This window comes from Lissotriton helveticus, chromosome 6 (assembly GCF_964261635.1).
Source record: "Lissotriton helveticus chromosome 6, aLisHel1.1, whole genome shotgun sequence".
Taxonomy (NCBI): domain Eukaryota; kingdom Metazoa; phylum Chordata; class Amphibia; order Caudata; family Salamandridae; genus Lissotriton; species Lissotriton helveticus.
Window position 1 is genome coordinate 961,906,344 of NC_136067.1, and position 17,540 is coordinate 961,923,883.

The window sequence follows — 17,540 nt, forward strand, 5'->3', positions numbered from 1 at the left end:
TAGCAATCTCCGATGTCAAACCCCCCATAGTATCTTTGATGACCTGAGCCCAGTTCTGGCTATGCAATTCCTGAATTATTACTAGGAGCTCTTCCGGAATATTATACCTTTTTAGCGTCTCCCAGAGACACTCCCTGTCCACTAGATCAAATGCCGCCCAAAAGTCAACAAAACAGCAATAAAATCTACCTTGCTGATCTAACGACTTCCGAGCTAATGCCCATTAGGCAAAACAGTGATCAATGGTTGAGTGCCCCTCCTTAAACCCTCCTTGTTCCACTGTCACTATCGAGTATAATTCTACCCAATCCTTTAATCTGCCTAGGATTATTTTAGAAAATACTTTTACCCCAATGTCTAACAGATTAATAATTGTGTAGTTTTTTGGGTCCTTCCTGTCTCCTTTTTTATGCAGAGGCCTAATCACCGCACCCCTCCATAATTTGGGGATAATATGGTGTTCTAGCACCAAGGAAAACATATTCAGAACAATTGTGCCGACCAGTTTAACTCTGTTTTAATTATAACCGCAGGTAAGTTATCTGGCCCAGCGGCTCGAGTTAGATTTAACTGCCTGATGGTGTCTTTCACTTTTTCCATCATGAATGCAGGTATTAACACTCTTGCCTCCCATATCTTAGGAGCTCTTCCCTCACTTACTGATGACGCATTGATAGCCATAAATAATTTCCCTAGGTACTCTTCCCAGGATGCCTCATCAACTACACAGCTTAGGGTTTCTGGTGACCGCCCGAGGCATCTTGCATTAACTGCCAGAAGCCTCTGATATTTTTTGTTTATATTGTTTCTAATAGGTTATCCCAGCATTTTTCTTTGAATCTCCTCTTCTTGGACCTCACCAACATTTTATACTCTTTCCTTAAAGTAGTTAAGTTGGTAAAGCCCCCATATTCAAACCTTAGCCTCAGGCGCCCTTCATTTCTTCATATTCACCTTTGTTAATCCCTACATTCTAAGTCAAACCAGCTTATTTGCTTTCTAATGGGCTTGTGAATCTTTAATTCCCTTTTCATTCATCTTTAGGTCTTCTCTGAGGCATTGCACAACCTGAAAGATTTTTTCCTCAAACCATGAGATTGTCTGAGCATTCCCCACCTCTAAGGTTAAATTTTGTTGAAACTTAGTTAGTTTCCCTAAATATTCAGCTGTTAATTTTGTAGTTAGATATTTTGGATATGCCATCGTTTGGGGAAGGACTCTTTGACAGAGTCTTTGGAGCCCTCTCTCCTCTTCACAGAACAATTGGTAATGGTCACTTTCTTTACCCTGAATTACTTTAAATGTTTTTACCTTAGCGTAGTTCCAGGCATGTACAAACACATAATCTATGGGACAATGTTGGTTACCTCTTCTGTACGTTTGTTTCACTGGACGGTCTGCACCTGCCCTACCATTTAAGCAAATTAGCCCTTTTAAACCAAGTAATTCCCCTAAGTCTTCATCTTGTCTTCATCTTGTCTACTCATGTCGCAAGTGGGAAAGTGTGCATGGGTTATCTCACAAGCTTTTAACATTTCTTTTAACCAGGGGTCAATTTTTGGGGGGTTTAATTTATGGTTAAAATCACCAGTAATAATCATCAGATCTTTTCCATACTTATCAGTCAAGTATTTCATATCATCTCTACATAGAACCATTTCTCTTTTCATATTCTTCTTTGTATGTAGGTGCTCCCTACAATGACGCTCTCATTTTGCCTTTCAGGCCCCTGTAAAATTACCTCAACAACCAGCACCTATTTGCAAGAAGTAGTTATCGTATTTACTTTACTTGCCGTTCTTGTAGAGATTAGTGTCATAATTCTCCCAGAAGGGCGTCCAAATCTTGATTTACTGGCGGGTTTATGAATCTGAGAACACCCATCAACCACTGGAGTATTGTCGCACAGCCAGGTGTCCTGCAGGCAAACTATATCAATCTGCCTAGGGGCATATTTTATACCATCAATCTTTGTTTGCCCTATAAAACCATTAATGTTCCACGAAATTATTTTTAGGCTATGCGACAACCCACTTCCGTAATCAATCTCACTAAGGAGACCCGATTCATTCAGCGCCCACGAAGATGTACTTAAGATGCTCTCTCCTAGGCTCCAGTTCCCCCAATTTTTACAGGGCTCTAAGGGGCATTTTATCAAGCCAGGCGATAAAATTATCGCCGTTCTATCAGCAGAAAACTGCCGCTAAAACAGCGATAATGGGCTTGATAATATGCTCTATGGAATTCCAATTGAAGCCCATGTTAGATGTCCTTGACATTTAACATGGGCTTCAATTGGAATTCCATAGAGCATATTATCAAGCCTATTATCGCCGTTTTAGCGGCAGTTTTGTGCCGCTAAAATGGCGATAATTTTATCACCTGTCTTGATAATCTGCCCCTAGATTCTCTACAACTATGTTAATATTTGCTCTTTTCCGACATGCCCCTGCTATCAATCTGGCCTGTCTTTTCCCCAAGCCTGCGTGACAATTCAGAAAGGTACTCTCGGGCTGCTACCTTCTATTCTCAAGGGCAGCGTAAATAGGAGGTAGTGCAAAAATTAAGACCAGAAAAAATATGGTCTTAAGGTGGGGAAACGAGCGGAAATTCTTTATTTCTTTTTATTTGTGCCTTTTTGCATATGTGCTGCATTCTGCAGCACGCATGGAAAATGTAAAATGCCATAGTTTGTTCATGTTCAGGAAGGTGTTCCTTCTTGTAAATGAACAGTACTGTTTTTTAAATGCTCGTTTTCTAACTTACATGTGTGCTGCAGGAAGCAAGAGATAGTGGTTGTGGGGGTGTTCAAAGGCCTCTAAAAAGGGCATACGAAACCAAGGACAGTTCTTTTGTGCTGCAGGAAGCAAGCTATAGTGGTTGTGGGGTGTGTGAAGGCCCCTAAAAAAGGTGTACAAACCTAAGGACAGTGCTTTTGTAAGACACAGAGTCACAATCAGGATCCCAATTATTTGTAGATTGATAAACTGCATTGAAGCTCCTATTTGAAGTAGATTATTAGGTATCGGGATAACTATTTCTTTCAAGGCAATCCCTATAGGATTGGGCATAACCTCTAACTGTGGCGACTCACTGAGTCCAGAGTTTTCAATTTTCACTCAACATATGTCTTCAGAATATTATGTGAAGCTCTGTATTGTTGTAAATTCTAGTAAATTGTAAAGGTGCATTCTTCTGCTCTATATGGGTCGAAAACCAGGTCTTTAGATCATCCCCATAAAATGTTTAGGATAATTAAAAATAAAATGCTTAGGGTCTACTTCATACATGCGACTTATCGTTGTTGATTATTGAAATATCTTAACTTTGTCCTTTCTTATGACACTGGAAGTGATTATGCTGCATATTGTGATGCGCTAACCAACCTATAAGGTAGTTGAAATTAGTGAAATCATGTGTGGACAAGGTTTAGTCATTTGCCCCTAACAAAGAACAAATACAGGTTTGTGTGGTACTCTATCGAGAGCAATGAAAAATTGTGCTGATTATGTGGGAGAGTGCCTGAGGGAATTTGCTATATTACGTTCCATTGTCAGGCCCTTTGATATGCTTACATTAAATGTATTGATATGTTGTATAAGTAGTATGCACTTTTTGACAATACTTTACCCCAAGACTTTATATGAATTCTGGTGATAAACAAGTAACCAAGTTCTAATTATTCTTTATGGATTTTGTTGATGGAGTTAAGGTATTACAGTGAGATGGGTATTTAAATATTATAATAAACTTCGAATAAAAAATAATGTAAATCGAAAAAAGGGTATTTAAACTCTTTTCTGGAGGATGGACAGTAACTGTTGGCCCATGCACCTTGGGTCTACTGAGATGAATTCGGTTTCAAAGCAGTTTTATGCACAAAACCTCATTAGAATGCAGTAGTAATCCATGACTTTTTATATTTACCTAATAATCAACTACAATACACCTTCTTGTGCTATGTGTTCAGAACTTTGTTATTGTGTTTGGGATATGGTGGACAACACATGTCTCAACAAAGTATGCATCTCTGGGCCTGATTCACAAAGATAAACTTACACGTTTTAGCAAGTTTACGATTGTGTGATATTCAAAAATTTATGTTATGAATAATATCTTTACGACTGCTTAGTCTCTGCAAATTAAAAGATAGAACTGTCCTATCTTGTTATGTGCTGACACGCCGTATTCATAAAGATACTATTATTCATACAATATCTTAGTGAATAGCAAACACTGTAGGTTTACCTTTGTGGATTAGGCCCTATGTCATTTTTGCAGACCGGCTTTCCTCCTTCTTATCTAACCACACTCAGTAGTTATCTATGCCTCTCATTCATACTCTTATTCATATTCGGAGTGATAAAGTTACCTGCATAGAAAGGCTCCTCCTTGTTTCCCTTACTGTATACCAATTGAGCCATTGATGCATCTAAGTAAGCGGAATTTCTTAACCACCCTAATGCATTCAGACACAATCAGTTTCCTGTATGATAGGACCAGCAAGCTTGTAATTCTTAGATGAACCTCAGTAACTATCTAACAGCTAACCGTTCTTTCATGAGGGAAAGATTTCTAACAACTAATGAAAACAAATCAAGCTTTTGACCATTTGTTAATTAACTAGAACAAAATTCAGCAGGTTTCAGAGAAGCAGGCAATACACTTAAAACACTCAGAGCTTGACTACAAGCCAGGTGGAATTAAATTGATGCACACTTAAATATTTTAATTTAGCTATCCCTCATTATTTGTGGTTAAGTTTTTTTGTAACCTTGATTTACTGGTTGTGCAAGAACCTGACAAGAAGCATGAGACTTTAGCTACAGTACTAGTCAAGTACAAAGTAGTAGCCAGAAAAGTAAAACATTCCCCACTTTGAACAAAAGCACTGATGCCACCAAGCAAGTGAGCCAAACTCTCCCTAGAGCAACTTCCTTGCCTCTTCCACCTATGCATCTTTCCATTCATTCGTTCACCCTTCCATCCACCTGCTGATATCTGCTATTTTACATTCTCATCATTCTTTCTTCCATCATTCAATCTTTCCTGATTCCATCCATTCATCCATCCATGCACTCTGTCATCCATCAATCCATCCACTCTGCCATCCATCCACTCTGCCTTCCATCCATCCATCCATCCGCCCACTCTTCCATGCAGTCATCCATACACCCATTCTACGATTCATCCATCAAAGACACTTCACCATCCAACCATCATCCCTACACTAAGCCATCTATTCTGCTATTCATCCATCCATCAACTACGTCATCCATCCATCCAATCTATCATCATCCATCTACTCTGCCATCCAGCTATCATCGATCCATCTAGCCATCCATGCATCTGCTCTGTTATCCATCCATCCATCCATTCATCCATCCTTCCACTCTGCCATCCATCCATTCCCTCTGCAATTCATCAATCAATCCATCACTTATGCCGTCCATCCAATCTGGCATCCACCATCCATTTATCAAGCTATCCACACTGTCATCCAGTCATCCACTCTACCGTCCATTCATTCTGCCATTTATCCATCCATCATCAACTCTGCCATCCATCCTCCAATCCACTCTACTATCCATTCATCCCCTCTCCCAATCATCCATCAATCCATCAACTCTCCCAACCATCCATTCATCCACTCTGCCATCCATCAATCCGCTCTGCGATCAATTCATCCATTATCCACCCATACATTCGTCCACTCTGCCATCCATCCATCCATCCACTCTGCATACCTCCATCCAGCCACATTATCTTTCATCCATCCACTCTGCCATCTATCCATACACCCTGCCATCCATCAATGCATCCACTCTGCCATCCATACACCCATCCAAACAGCCATTCATCCATTAATCCACGCACTCTGCCATCCATACATTCATCTACTCTGCCATCCATCCATCCATCCCCTCTGCCATTCATCCATCAATCCATCACCTCTGCCTTCCACCCATTCATCCACTCCGCCATCCTTCAATCCCCTCTGCCATCTATCCATCCATCAGCCCATCGATACACTCTAACATCATCCACCCATCTAGCCACCCATCCAACCATCAATCCATCCACTCTCCCATTTATCAGTCCTCTCTGCAATCCATCCATACACTCTGCCATCTGTCCACTGATCCATCAGGTCTGCCATCCATTCCGTATCAATCCACTCTGCCCCCATCCATTCATCCATCCATTATCCATCCATCTAGCTATCCACTCTGTCATCAATTCACCCATCTATTCTGCCATCCGGCCACCCATCCACTTTTCCATCCACCCATGCTGCATGCATCTATCCATCCATACTGCCATCCATCCACTCTGCCATTCACTCTGCCATCCATTCATCCACTCTACCATTCATCCATCAATACAGCCACTCTGCCATGCATCCATTCATCCACTCTGCAATTGTCAGTCCTCTCTACCATCATTCCATTCACTCTATCCCCCACTCTGACATCTACTTGTCAATCCAACCATCCATCTATCCATCTATCCATCCATCCATCCATCCATCCATCCACTCTGCCATCCATCCATCCAGCCAGCCAGCAATCTATTCTGCCATCCACCCATCCATTCATCAACATCCATCCATCCATTCTGCCATTCCATCCAAACATCCACTCTGCCATCTGTCCCCCCTTCCACCCGGCGGTCCATCTATCATCCATCCATCCACTTTGCCATCCATCAATCCAGTCTGCCATCCTTTCATTCATCTTTTCACCCACTCATCCATCCCATTACTCTGCCATCCTATCACCTGTCTATCCATCCATCCATCCATCTATCTTTCCCTTTTCACCAGTTCATTCACTATCCGTCCACCCCTTTACTCTTCCATTGTTTTACCTGTCCATCCAACTATCAATTCATCCATCCTTTTACCTATTCATCCACCTATCCATTCACTCATTCATCCATCCCTTTACTCTGCCACCCTTTCACCTGTCCATCCACATATCCATTCCCTCATCCACCCACCCATCCTTTTACTTGCCCATCCTTTCACGTGTCAGTCCTTTCACCCACTCATCCATATTTCTTTCTTTTCACCCTTCCTTCCAAAATGCCTTCGTTCCCTGTTCAGTTTACCAAGCTGTCACTTTTCTTTGCTCCTTCTTCCTCTTCTATTGACTTCCAGCCTTAATTATGAGCTTTTGCCTGCTGAGTTCCAGACAGAAAAGACCCATAAAGAACCCCTGCCCCCGCGGTAGCTGCTAAAGTAGGGCTTCACTACGCCCCTAGTGTATTGATAGAGCGCAGGCTCACCTGCTCAACATATTCACCTGGGCCCATATGTTTATGTATACATTAAAACAGGTAAACCTACACTCAATAAATTGGGGTTTTTACCGTTTGGTTTTTATACTATTTATCTTACCAATCCAAGTCCCCGATACCTAAAGTCCTAAAGGATCAAGGGAGTTAGAGAGAAAATAGGTAGCAATAATAACATTTAGCATTTCATAAATGACCACAAACTCGGGAAAGGTTTAAAATCTTTATCTAAGTAAAATCTTTGAAAAACGTATAAAACATAAAACTCAAATGTATTTCTTATTCTGTTTAGACTAATGCAGATTTTAAAACATAAATATTTCAAAATGATTTGGAGAGAAAATGTCCTTAAGCATTTAAACAGAGGGTGGGTAAGAGAAAGGGGAAAACAGTACAATGACAAACCCACACTTTATAGTTACCTAGAATGGTGTGATGACCAACCCTGGTCATAGGATGAGTCAAAAAATAAGAATTCCAAAGTATAGATGCCAGCAAGAAAGAACAGGTGCAAGCCAGAATCAGGACAGGTTACGGACCAAATTGGATCAGGATAGGACCACCACAGACTAAGACCAGCACCACAGTTAACGTTCAAAATGCCAGCGCTGTAAACCCTCTCTCCAGCTAATAGTCGAACCCCAATTGGGTCATCGATCTCCTCCCCAGAACCCCGATTGGGTTGTCGAATCTTCTGACAGAGTGCTCCGCCAGCAACTCTGCTCCCGATCACCTATTGAGTGCGTTGGGTCAGTGACAGGTCAGCTATTCGGACAAGTCGGACAAACTAACTAGCTAAGCCTACCCTAGTTATACTATTTTTCAGGTCAGTGTACCACCCCCAAATGTTGCAAATGTGTGAGTCCCACAATTTTATTGGACAAAGAAGGAGGAGTAACCATCACACCACTTTCTTCTGAAGCAACTTGTCAATCATGTATTCAAGTTGTTTCCCTCCCATAACTTTATCTACCCATGTTCTTTATTCCTCCCGGTAATGAAATGTATCAATGATCATTTTAAAACAATTAAATCAATTCAGCTTCCTCTGGCAAGGCAAGGAGTTCACTCTTCTCCGCCTTCCATGTCCGTCTTGGCCATGATTCAAGGCTACAGCTTCTGTGGCTTCAGGACATTTGTCGCGCAGGCGCAGTTTCTCCAAAGATGGAGTTCAGCAAAGCATTTAGGCCTGTTTTTTATAACATGTAAAAATAGAAAAGAAACCGTTTTAGAAACACAGTCTCTACTCTATTCCCATTATTTTATTTTATACTATTGCATTAAATATTAAGCGAAAACAAACAGCTTAGCAAAGCAGCGATGCAAGCTTCTTGCACGTTAGGACACATAACAGCCATCTTAGTTGTATTGCGCAGAAGCAGAAGTTTTCCTACCAAACATATCATGTGGGCATGACAGACGCATGCACAGTAGAAAATCCCACGTAGCAGCAGCCATTTTAGTGCAAACGGATTATAGTTAGTAAAAGCACATTCGCAAGCTTCCCCTAGATGCCTAATATGTCGTGTAATGCAATATTAATAAGACAAAACATGTTAGTACATTAATATTATTTTCGAGAGGGTTGAGTACGAGCAAGTCACTTTACGTGTGAAACCCTGCTCCATCAATCCCCTCTTTGATGATATTTTATATCATCACTAATTAATTAAACAGATGCCAACTTTTACACTTCATTTCAATTTCTTCAAACTTTCTGTTAATATTATTTTCATTCTTCATATGGAGGTCTTTCACCTTTTGTATAAATGTCTATTATATTCTTCTAATTCTATTTCATTGACATTTCTTTTCTTTCCCTTCTTATTTATTGCATATGTCTTTTTATGTTTACGACATCTGCAACAAATTATGATCACTAAACTCATTAAGGCTATTCCCACCATTGGCATCAGTATTTTACCTACAAAACTTTTCCCTACATTAGAAAACCAACTACCAATACAGAAAAGACCATCTGTTAGTCTCTTCCATGCACTATCAACCTTCAGTGGTTTAAGTTATTTTTCTAAATATGTAATATGCCTTACATACCCTGTCAGTTCTACACTTTTGTCAGGTATGTAAGTGCAACAATGTTGCGCTTTCAGCATTATGCAGACTCCGCCCTCTTTTGCCAACAACGTATCAAGAGCAAGTTGATTTTGTAAAACCATTGATCTTACAGCAACTAATTCTGTATTAATCATTAAGAAACCTCCAGCAGTGTCTGTCGATAAACGATCTACCACTGTTGATAATTTGCAAATTCTTTGAGTATTTAAAACCACTCCCACTGAAAGTATCAATGCACTAAATATGTTACCTACAATTTCTGTTATACTAGCTCTTTTACTACGTATTAGTCCATTAGTATCTTCATTACTTCCAGTGATTCTATTTATATGGTATACTTTTGGGAATACTATTCAAAAATAGCAACTCCCATACCACTGATCAGGCAATTTGTAATACGCTTTGTTCCCACATACATAATAAATTCCAGGAAACACCGGTTCAGTTCCATCTTTGAAACCCCAACCCCCAATTATTTTATAATTATGTTCACATTCACAGGAACCAATGAATATATTGTTATAATAACTTGTTCTCTCCCTGTGGAGACAGAGTTTCCCTTTCTTTTCAAAGTAAAGCAACATAGCAGCATGAGTTTTGCCATTCAAGGTGTATTCTTTATTTTCTGCCATTTTAGGAATCTTTTGTTTCTGTTCTGTAGCTTTTCTTTGGAAATCCTCTCTCCTTTTCTCAACTAAATTCATAAATATCTTCTCTTCTTCATGTAAAATGCATGTTAAATTATTCTTGTGTGCTTCAGCTATATCTATTGTACCTATTGTTAGAAAATATTCTCCCATATAACGAGCTATGTTACCTTTACTATGTACGGGATTCAGGTTACTATGAATAGGAAGTTCAGAGAAAATCACATCTAAATTAGAATAATAATATTGTAAGAGTCCTTTCTTATAAAATAAACTAGCTAAAATACTACATGAATTACCATAAGTCAGGGGCAAATGATGATAAGTGATGCCTTCCGCTACAGACAATGGTAGCTTCATACATACATAGAAATCGCTTATTTCCATTGCCTCTACATATTGTACTAATAGATTTGCGAATACATTCAAATGTGTTCTATTTCTAACCTTATCGTAATGCAATCCTTCCTCATCTGATGCTTCTACATCTATTCTTTGCTACCTAACATTATTTATATTCCCATGTGTATCTAATTTTTCAGGTGCATCTACATTCTCATGATTGTTAGTATAATTCTTTTCACTTTTACTCATTAGATAAGGAATAGCTACTGTCAATCCTAACCATACTATGAGTAATAATACTACACTACATGTGCATATTCTACAGCATGTGTTTAAGCAATTTATTTTCGGTTTACCATTAATAGTATTATCAGCCATTTTTCGATTAGGGAGACTTAGCCCCTCTTTGAGACTTTTTCACAGAATTTCAACTTGTGAAATGTTCAAGTTGGTCTTACTTCTTCGTCTGTTGGTTCATCAATTAATTCATCATCATCTTAATCGTCAGTTCTAATTTTTCAAGATCATCAAGGATGACATAAGCCCATTCAGGGCCTCTGAACTTATTATTCAGTCTTTTCAATCGCTGACTTTTTCTTTTTAGTTGTTCTGCAGAAAGCTCAGTTTGACTTGATATTTCATTTACTTGCTCTGGTTCTTCATTTATTGATTTAGGACGAAACTTTTATTTCTTACCAAAACCAGGACAATTATCTCCTTTTCTGAGTCTTTCAGCTGGCACTATGCTTTGTTTTTCTTCAATTGTTCTTTTGTTTTCATTCAGTTGTGGCACAATTTGTATATCTTTGTTATCTCTATCCCTCTCTATCTGACTTGCTCCAGGTCTTTCTTCTGTTTCCTCTGCCTGGATTCTAATCTGACCTTGTTCAGGTGTATGCTGCAATTGATTTTGATTTGGGTTGTTTTCTTCTTCCTGAACACATTTATCTATACCTTTCTGATTCTGCTCAGGTATCTCGATCTCTTGCTCTTCTTCTTCCTGAGCCTTCGCCCTTTTACCTATCTGTCCCTTCTCAGACTCTGGAACTGTGACAGGTACTTCGAATGTCTGAGTATATTGATCTTTCCTTATCTGTTCCTCCTCAGAATTACTTTTGACTTTGATTTTTGTACTCTGAGTACGTTCTTCTGTTCCTGACTCATCCTCACTATCACTCTGTCTATCTAAATAGGTCTGGCTTCTGGTTCTCACAACATCTGCCGGAATGTCAATCACTGGAATCCATTCATCCTGACTGGTGCTCGGTTGTTCATCATCAACTACTTCAGAATCACTTTCTGGAGACCCCTCAGCTGCACAACCTTCAGCTTTAGTTTCATCAGGTTCAGCCACTCTTTTTGTATGGCTCGCGAGGATCCAATTCGGAACTCCTTTACACTTTACTGCTGTAGTGGTAACCAATATCACTTGTGTTGGTTTTCTCCACCTTGGAGCTAGACAAGATTCTCGTGCATGTTCTATTAGTACAACCCAGTCACCTGAAATCAGATCGTGTGCTGGAGTTGTTTGCCTGGTGACAGCGTCTTCTCCAACCTGGTGAGAGATAGAATGCACTTGGTCAGCCAGTTCTTTGCAGTACTCTAGTACTAAGTCATCAGATATATATTTTCAACTTATGTCCTGCCACCCATGCCTGCCTCATTGCTCTTTCCATGAGTATTTCATGAGGACTCAAGCCTGTTGTTCTGTCTGGAATGCTTCTGAGTCCCATCAGAACAAGAGATAAAACATCTGGCCATTCTAATTGAGTTGATTCACAAATCTTTAACAATCTTGATTTGATTGTGCCATTCAGTTGTTCTACCACTCCTGAAGCTTCTGGGCGGTATGCACAGTGCAGATTTTGCTCAATTTTAAATGCTTCACAGATTAGACCAATTATCTCATTATTGAAATGTCTTCCTCAGTCTGATTCAATCGTTACTAGAAAACCGAAACATGGTATGAGCTCTCTAAGTAATAGTTTGGCTACTGTGATGCTATCCTTCCTATGTGTAGGGTAAGCTTCCACCCATTTTGAAAATAGGCATACAATGACAAGAACATACTTCATTCCTCTGCAAGGGGGTAACTGAATGAAATCAATCTGAAGTCGAATAAATGGACCTTCTGCCTTTCCAATCTTTCCTGGCAACACTACAGTTCTTTTCCCAGGATTCTTTTTTTTTGTCCTCATTCTCCACCCAACTAGTTTCATTTTACCTAAGAGATATCCATGCACTGTCTCAGTTTACTGGATATGTAGGCAGCTGAAGGTTATAGCCCTTGCCTACCAGTGTTGCAGGAAACTCAAAAAGCTCAGATTAGGAACCCTTGGCGAAACGCCTTACCGGTTTTGGCTAACATATTAGTATCAGGGCACCACCTGATTTCACCGGGAATATCTGTGGAGTAGCAGGGCAGCGTAATCATAGGACCGGGGAAAAAAAAACCTGTCCACCATATCGAGGTTACCCCCACTGAAGAAGTTTCCAGAAGGCCTGCTTTTTTTGATTGCCTGATTTCAAAAGCTCCAACCTAGAGACTTGTAGAACTGATGACTGCCAATCCGAGAACAACGGATATGATGGCTCCTTCAGTTTTTTTCAAATCTCTCTTCTCGCCAGCAGGATTGCATAAAAAAGAAGATGCTTAGCAAGGCCTGTAACCCCCTCCAACAGGCCAAATATTACCAGCGAAATATTAATTTTTATTTTTTTTTTATTTTATTTTTTTTTGAAAATACAAACCAATATCTGTTTATTCAGGTACAGTCAGAGTGGAGCCCAGTCTGCCCAGTCGCTAAGAGTGCTGCAGAGGAACTGACAACAACAAGCATAGAGATACATTATGTAAATTTCAGGACCAATGTTGGGTATCTGGTAATCTGCGTTTGTTTTCCTAGAAACAGCTTCCCCTTTAACATCGTATCCTGCTGACTATGCCAAAAGTGTGTTACTTTATTTATTTTTTTTTTTTTAAATATATTTTTATTTTTCATTTCAAAGAAAAAAGCACACATTAAAGTAACAAAAAAAAATAAACAAGCTTTTCTCATCTTACATTACAAAAAAAAAATCATATTCCTTTCATTGACGGGAGCCAATACACGGACATATCGTATTTTGACATTTTAGCAATTTACACCCTATCAACCTATTCCTGCCCTCCATTTCTCCAGTGGTCCCCAAATCTTGAGGCCCCGAATCCTCCCAACCCTGCCTTTTCTAGCATAAATATGTTTCTCAAGATTATATATAGCAATAAGATTTGCTAACCATATTTGTATAGATGGAGGATTCTTATCTAGCCATACTCTAGCTAACATTAATCTAAACACAGCAGCTGCCATAAACAAAAACATTACGTCGCCCGAGTCCGTTTGTGGATTTCCCTCATCAACCCCCAACATAATTAAGCTCACTGAAAAGGTTATCTGTATCCTTAATGTATTAACTAAAAAGTGTTCAATGTCCTTAATTAATGTATGTAGCTGCGGACATGTAGCAAACATGTGGACAATATCAGCCTCGATGGAGTTACATCTGGGACAAGTGGTGCCCTCTGAACCCCCCCACTTCGCAATCCTAGCTGGAGTGTGATACAATGAAAACAAAGTTTTATAGTGTTGGGCTTGCAAGGGGGCTGAACAGAGCATGGTCCGACCTAGTTCTAGGGATTCGTTAAAAACTTCCGGGGTAGCCTCTATCCTCTCCTCCCATTTAGCCCTATGCTTGTCTAGATCATCTAGTCTATTTTTTGCCAAGGCAGCATATATTAACCTAATGGAGTATTCCTCTCCCGCAATTATCCCTTCCATCAGCTCATAAGGCTGAAAACCCAATGGGCCCCCTTGCTTATTTCTTAAAAAACTCCTTATCTGAAGATATTTAAAAAAATCTCTTCTATTTATGTTGTATATATTCACCAAATCCTCGAATTGTACCATAATCTCAGAGTTCATTAAGTCCCCAATTTGATGTATCCCTTTATCTTCCCAACCAGCCATTACATGATCAGAAAAAACATCTTCAGGGAAGGATTTATTTTTATAAACTTTGGTATATCTATTAAACCTGCCCATACCTGTTTTCTTCAAAAAAGAACTCCATATTTTAAGTGCCGCCCTAAGAGTCTTATACGCGCATTTTCGTCGGTTGGGCCTGCCATATGGAATAAACTTCCCAAAGAAATGAGGCTGAACATCAACGTTCTGGCCTTTCGAAAGGCCCTGAAAACACTCCTCTTTCAGGAAGCATTTCAGTCCCATTAATATACCTGAAGATTACGACAACGTCCTGGCTAGCAAAGCGCGGAGATACCCTCATGGGATTGATTCCTGCGCGATATAAGAAATTAAAATAAATAAATAAATAAATAAATACGCCTGTCTTCTAAGCTGACCCAAGTCAGTAAAATAGAGGAAGCAATTCTCCGCATTCTCTCCTAGTACCGCTGTATAGGCTTCCACTGACATATTAATAGACTTTGATGACCCTCCTCCTCCCCCTATGAGTCCCTGGATATACTGGAGAACTGCGGCCAAATAGTACATCCTAAAGTCTGGTGCGCCCCAGCCCCCTCTATCCCTAGGCAACGTAATAAATGTATAAGCCCTACGAGTTTTTCCTTGGGCCCATATAAATCTGTTAACTACATTCTCCAACATACTAAACCATTTATTCTCGAAAATTAAGGGTATTGACCTAAATAAATACAAAAATTTGGGTAAGACCATCATTTTTAACACATTCGTGCAGCCAACCAGTGAAAGGTGCAAGTTGTTTATCCTTTCCAAATCACTTTTTACCTTCAAAATCAATGGCTTGATGTTACACTCGACTACCTCCTCCAGATTTGCGGAAATATCAATCCCTAAGTATATTGCACTGCTAACCACCCTAGTATCCTGACTAATTGCAAACCTATTCAAGATTATTTGGGTCTTTGTTTTGTTTAGACTATAACCCGATACCAGTCCAAATTCCTGTGCCTCTGCTTCTATACCTATCATAGCCCTATCTGGATTGGGAGTCAGTATAGCAACATCATCCGCATAAGCGAGGGTTTTCACGGTACTGTTATTTATTGTCATAGTCTGAATCTCAGGGTTTCCCTCTAGTTTGCGAAGTAGTGGCTCAATGTATAAGGCAAAAAGTAATGGAGAAGACGGGCAACCCTGTCTAGTCCCTCTTTGTATATGTACTGGATCTGAATGCTCTCCATTTACTCTTATTTTGGCAACCGGGTTTCTATATAGAGCTTGTATAGCCTGTATGTAACCTGGTCCAATACCACACCACTTCATGACCTCCCATAGATAGTCCCAGGCGACCCTATCAAATGCCTTCTCAGCGTCTAAGAAGAGAGCCGAGATAGGATCGCCTGCCACTTCTGCCGCATCAAACATAGTGATGACTGTCCTAATATGCTGCGTAGTACCCCTCCCGGGTATGAAACCATGCTGTGATGGGCTCACCAGATGTTCTATACAGCCTGCAAGTCTTTTTGCCAGCATCTTCGAGTATACCTTAACATCTGAGTTCATCAGAGTAATTGGCCTGTAGGATCCAGGGAGAGTTAAAGGCTTTCCTTTTTTAGCGATAACAATTATATCTGCCCCTCCCCATGAATCCGGTGCCTGCCCCCCTTGTTGTACATACAACATAACCTCAAACATATAGATCAATAAACCCTGCCTAAATACCTTGTAAAACTCAATCGGGATTTGATCAGGTCCAGATGCCTTTCCTGACGGTAAACTACTTAATGCATCGTTGAATTCCTCTAGACCCAGGGTAGATTCTAAGATTTCCCTTTCTTCTCCTGTAAGAAGTGATGGGACTAGATCTTTAAGGTAGTTATCAATTTCCACTGCTCCCCCTGTGCCTTCCCGCGTATAGAGTTTTTCATAGAATATTCTGAAAACATCTCTTATCTTATCCGGTTCTGTAACAATGTTATCCAATGGGTCCCGTATTTCCTTTATCTCTGCAGCTGCCCTCTGTTGTCTAACCTTGACTGCTAGTATATGCCCTACTTTTTCACTGCACTCATATGCTTCTTCTTTTTTAGCCATGTATTTTTCAGCCAGCTTTCTGGACATACTTTCTACAGCTTCTGCTTTCAATACAACCAGGTTTAATAATAGATGCTCCAGGCTAGCTTTAGATTCTATGGCAGCTGCTAACTTCCCTTCCTCTATATACAACTTCTCTCGGATAGCCTCGTTCTTCAGTCTCTCTTTCTTCCGTCTTGCCACTACATAAGACAAGGTTTCTCCCCTCACACCTGCTTTGAAGCAATCCCAGGTCTGTCCTATGGAAGCAGTGCCATGATTGATCTCCCAAAAAACCCTAATCCATCCCTCCATATGCTTCCTATATTCCGCATCCTGAAGGAGGCTCCTCTCAAAAGTCCATGTTGATCTTTTTGGCGTCACTTGCGGAACCTTAATTGTTAATATAAGTGGGCTATGATCAGAAATAATCCTTGGTTGTTTTTCAATCAGTGTCTCCCTAACCAAAGATTTTGAGACTAAGAAATAATCTAATCTTACCAAGACCTGATGGGGTGCTGAATAAAAGGTACTACTATCTGTCATTGGGTGTTGCATCAGCCATGGATCCACCAAAAGGTTATTATACACCATATTAGTGATGGCCCTATTTACCTTCTTCTTCCTACCACTATATATCCCTCCTGTACTCATAAATGAGCTTGTAGGGTCATGTAAGTTAAAATCACCACAACAAACGACAGGTTCGGGCCATTGTGCTAGTTCCGTATCTATAAATTGCCATATCTCCGGGTCATCCTCAGTGGAGCCATATACAGTCACTAATGTTAGCCTATAACTTTTAAAACATAATTCAGCTATGACCCATCTCCCCCATTGGTCCTCTTTCTTTCTTTTGACTATCACCTCCCTTCTTTTCCCAAGAATTGCAACTCCTCTTGTCCTAGTCCCTTGCCTGCTAGCTGCAAGAACGTCAAAGCCCAATTGGTTCATCAAATATATCTGTTTTTCCTCAATATGCGTTTCTTGCAGGCATATCAGGTCTACTTGTAAAGTTCTAATATAGGCTGCTACATTCGCCCTTTTCCTTGGGTCATTTAATCCACAAACATTTATAGAGACTACTTTACATGACATTGCACTTTTGTAGTAT